Source organism: Bos taurus, chromosome 5, assembly GCF_002263795.3.
Source record: "Bos taurus isolate L1 Dominette 01449 registration number 42190680 breed Hereford chromosome 5, ARS-UCD2.0, whole genome shotgun sequence".
In the NCBI taxonomy this organism is placed as follows: Eukaryota; Metazoa; Chordata; class Mammalia; order Artiodactyla; family Bovidae; genus Bos; species Bos taurus.
Genome location: NC_037332.1, coordinates 13,677,548 through 13,682,285, shown reverse-complemented (window position 1 = coordinate 13,682,285; position 4,738 = coordinate 13,677,548). Strand labels below are relative to the sequence as shown.

At 38.5% G+C, this 4,738-nt stretch overlaps 1 pseudogene; it reads right to left on the bottom strand.

Moving 5' to 3' along the window:
• Positions 1-240: 240 nt before the first annotated feature.
• Positions 241-1,100, bottom strand: LOC781108 (PRKR-interacting protein 1-like; annotated as a pseudogene).
• Positions 1,101-4,738: the final 3,638 nt, after the last annotated feature.

Genomic DNA, 4,738 nt, shown 5'->3' with positions numbered 1-4,738 from the left:
CTCCAGTTGTGTCCTGCTCTTTGCAACCATGGATTGCAGCACACCAGGCCTCCCTGTCCATCACCAACTCCTGGAGCTTGCTCAAACTCATGTCCATTGACTCGGTGATGCCATCCAACTATCTCATCCTGTCATCCCCTTCTCCTCCCGCCTTCAATCTTTCCCAGCGTCAGGGTCTTTTTTTTTTTTTTGGAGTTTTTCTGTTCTTTACTAAACAAACATTCGTTTCACAGAAACCAGCCCCAAGCTCGTCACCGTCCACTTATGTGAGAGCAGGGCCCAGGTTCCCCCCTTTCAACAAGGACATTAACGGACCCCACTTGGCAGCGCCCTCGAGCGTCCAGGAGGCCAGTCCTCTCCCTGCCGGCTGAGTCCTGCCCGCAGTGGGGCTGAGAGTCCTCGGGAGCAGCTCCCACCGCATCTCTCCATGAGGCTTTGGGAAGGCGTTCGGAGCCCCGGGCCAAGGATGGGCCGGGCTCAGACAGCTGCGGGGCCAGCCCCATCATCGCCCCGTGACGAAGCTGGGTGCATCCTCCTCCTCGTCCTCCGTCCCAGATGCCTCCTCGGAGCCACTGGATGGCTGCTCCTGGGTCTCACTGGATGCTTCACTTTGCTTCTTCTGTTCAAGTTTCATCTTCTTTGCCAGTAATTTCTTCTCTTTCAACTTCTGGCGCTTTTTCCGACGCTTTGCAGTCTGCTCCTCTGCAGCAATTTTATTCCTTTCCAGCCTCTTCTGAAACTCTGCATCCAATTTTTGCTTCTCAGCCATGGCATCCATGTAGTCCTGGCGCTGGTACTCTCTCCGGTGCAGATGCCTGTACACGTGGAATTCTCCGCTGCCGGCCCCAGCGCTTGAACCCATTACATCTCGGACAAATTCTGGGGGAGGTCGAGGTGCCCATTCACTCATTTTTTCTGGAATTTGAACTGCTTTATCCGGGTTCTTCATGAGCCGTTCCAACTTGAGCTTCTGCTCCTCCGCGGCATTCTTGGGGATGATGAGCCCTGCGGCTCCTTCTTGGGCCTCGGCGGCCTCACAGAAGAGGCCGCCGAGCTCCCCATGACAGCTGCCTTCCCAGGCGGGCGGCGGCGCGCGTGTCGTCAGGGTCTTTTTGAATGAGTCCGTTCTTTGCATCAGGTGGCCAACGTATTGGAGTTTCAGCTTCAACATCAATCTTTCCAATGAATATTCAAGACTGATTTCCTTTAGGATAGACTGGTTGGATCTCCTTCCAGTCCAAGGGACTCTCAAGAGTCTTCTCCAGCACCACAGTTCAAAAGCATCAGTTCTTCAGTGCTCAGCTTTCTTTATAGTCCAACTCTCACATCCATACATGGCTATTGGAAAAAACCATAGCTTTGACTAGATGGACCTTTGTTGGCAAACTGATATTTCTGCTTTTTAATATGCTGTCTAGGTTGGTCATAACTTTTCCTCCAAGGAGCAAGTAATTAGCCTCCAATTAAAATAAATAAATTAATTAAAAATATATAATCTGTAAATATATTTACTCAGATGGTATTTACATACCATTTAAATATATTTACATCTGAGTAAATACATTTACAAACGGTATGTCATCATCTGTGTCTCTATGTGTCTGTGTGTATATGCATTGATGTTGAATGAAGACAATGAATATAGTTGACCCTGAAACAACTTGGAGTTGAGCATTGCCAACCACAAACACAGTAAAACATCCACATACAACTACAGCTTTCTATATCCATGGTTCTGAAGCAATGATTCAACCAGGTGCAGATTGTATAAGTACTGTAGTATGTGTTTATTTTAAAGGATCTGCTTCTAAGTGCACCCATACATTTCAAACCAAGTTGTTGTAAACTGTATATTGTTAAAGATTTAGAAACATGCAATAAAGGGAGGAGTTACCTGAGTAAGGAAATTAAGCTTAGTTATAATCCTTTTAACATAAATTTTTAATTGACGTATAATTAATACACACAATTATCTTAGTTTCAGGTGTACAAAGCTGTGATTTGATGTCTTTATAGAGTATAAATATACATAATATATACATATACAATGGAATATTACTCAGTCATAAGAAATAATGAAATATTGCCACCTGCAGCAAGAGGGATGGGCCTAGAGAATATCAAACTTGGTGAAATAAGTCGGACAGAAAAAGACAAAGACTATATGATATCACTTACATGTGGAACCTAAAAATGACACAAATAAATGTATACACAAAGCAGAAACAGATTCAGACACAGATAACAAACTTATGATTAAGAAAGGGGAGAGGGAGAGCAAGAAACTGTTATTTGTATTTATTATTAGATGCAAACTACTATATATAAAATCCATAAGCAACAAAGATTTACTCTATAAGCCAGGGAACTATACCTATTATCTTGAAATAACCAATAATGAAACATAATCTGCAAAAATACTGAATCATTATTCTGTACACCTGAAACTAACACAATATCATAAATCAACTACACTTAATTTTTTAAAAATGGTGAGATTAAAAATTAAAAGAAAAACTTGGTCATCACAATATGATCAGTTATCATTTCATTCTACAAAGCTGTTACAATATTATTGCTCTTATTCCCTATGTGTACCTTATATCGCTGAGATCTATTTATCCTATAACTGGAAATATGTACCTCTTAATCCTGTTCATCTATTTTGACCAAAACCCCATCCACCTCCAAGCTGACAAACAACATTTTTTTTTCTGTATTTGAGTTTGTTTCAGTTTTATTTTCTTTGGTTTCTTTTTTAGATTCCATATGTAAAAAACACCATATGGAATTTGCTTTCTCTCCCTCCCTCTCTTCACCTTCTGGGACTCCAAAAATTCATATGCTGTTATGTTTGATGTTGTCCCAGAAGTCCCTTACACTCACCTCATTTTTAAAATTTATTTCTTCTTCTTGCAATTCTGATAGATTTTCACTAATCTACCAGGTTACTGATGCATTCTTCTCTATCATCTAACTTGTTATTGATGTCCTTTAATGTATTTTTAAGTTATTTTATTCTTCAGTTTTGACTGGTTCTTTCTTTTACTTTCTGAGTCTTTGTTGAAGTTCTCACTGAGTCCCTCCATTTTTCTCTGGAATTTAGTAAACATCCTTATGACCATTTATTTGAACACTTCATCATGTAGATTATTTTCCTTTCATTAGGGCTTTTTCCTGGGTTTTTTGTTGTTGTTGTTCTTTTGTTTGAAAAGTATTTCTCTGTCTCCTCATTTTGTTTGACTGGCTCCACTGATCCCATAGAGGGCTCCAACAGTTCCCTGTCCAGTTGGCAGAAGCTCTGTTTTTTTTGTTTTTTTTTTTTACTGTATTTCCTTCTTGTATAGTCTAGATTGTCTTTAACCTGCTGAGGAGTTTATTTGGGAATTTGTTTTTTCTGTCTCCCAGGGCAAGTAAACTTTACTGTAGCTCCTTAGCGATATATCTCCCTACTACAGGTAACTGCATTGGGGTGGGGTTTCCATGGATATCATGTCTCCATCTTTTCTACCTGTTTCTATGTGTCCTTATACATGCAATAGCTGTTCAACAACCTCTCGAGTATTTTTCAAGAGACATTATTCTATATGCAGGTGTAGATTCAATGTGTCCATCGGAGGAGATGAACTCAGGACATTTCCTACACTCAAACTTAGACCACCCTTTAATTATTTTTAAATATTAGGGATTTATTATATACATGATAACCTTGAACATTTTTCACTGCCAAATCACATTTTAAGAGATATTTAAAAATATACTCTCTAGTTATTTACCAGGCATCAGAGAATTAAATATATTTAAGTGAAAGGAAAGTGTAAAGTATAAAAAAATTATATGCTTTCCCAGCAATTCAGGCCTAATCTCATTAGGATCTATATGAAAACAATGAAAGTGAGACTGGAAAATGAACATACTTTGTATGTATTATAAATGATAACCAGCAGTTCATTGGGGATTGAAAGCAAAGGACATATTAACTATGAATTTCAGCATCTGATATGGAATACTAGCATAACATCTACATCATTTACAAAAATTATATAAGAAGAAATCCTTTCATGAGAGATGGAAGGATGTTTCTGATATTATGAATTTGAGATGACAAAGATCCTGTATTAAAGTTTCTAATGCCAGAAATGAAAATCAGCTTTTCATTATTAATATCAAATAACTTAAGGTTAATTAGTAGTAGTAGCACATGCAAGAATTTTTTTATAAATGCACAGTCTGAAAATGTGACAGAACATTTCTTGTAGAAAGAAGAACAGGAAAAGAGCAAAAGATGATGCCTTTGATCTTACAAGATTCCCATGACTTGGATCAAGATGAACAGAAAGAGCTGGCAAAGAGAAAAAGAAACATTTAAATGACAGGAGAAATAGTTCAGTACCTTGTCAGTGAAATATTAACATAATACCTAGGTGTTAACATAGGACTTAAATTCAGTTCAAAATTTTCTCCATTAAAGAACATGTGTATGTATGTGTGTGTGTCTACATATATATATATATATATGGCACTTTTACATATAATGGCACATATATATATTATATATATGCACTTTTCTATACTAATATTTCTATATGATTGTGTGTGTTATTCATTCAGTCATGTCTGACTTTTTGAAGCCCCATGGACTGTGGCCTGCCAGGCTCCCATGTCCATGGATTTCTCCAGGCAAGAATACTGGAGTGGGTTGCCATTTCCTTCTCCAGGGGATCTTTCTTGCCCAAGG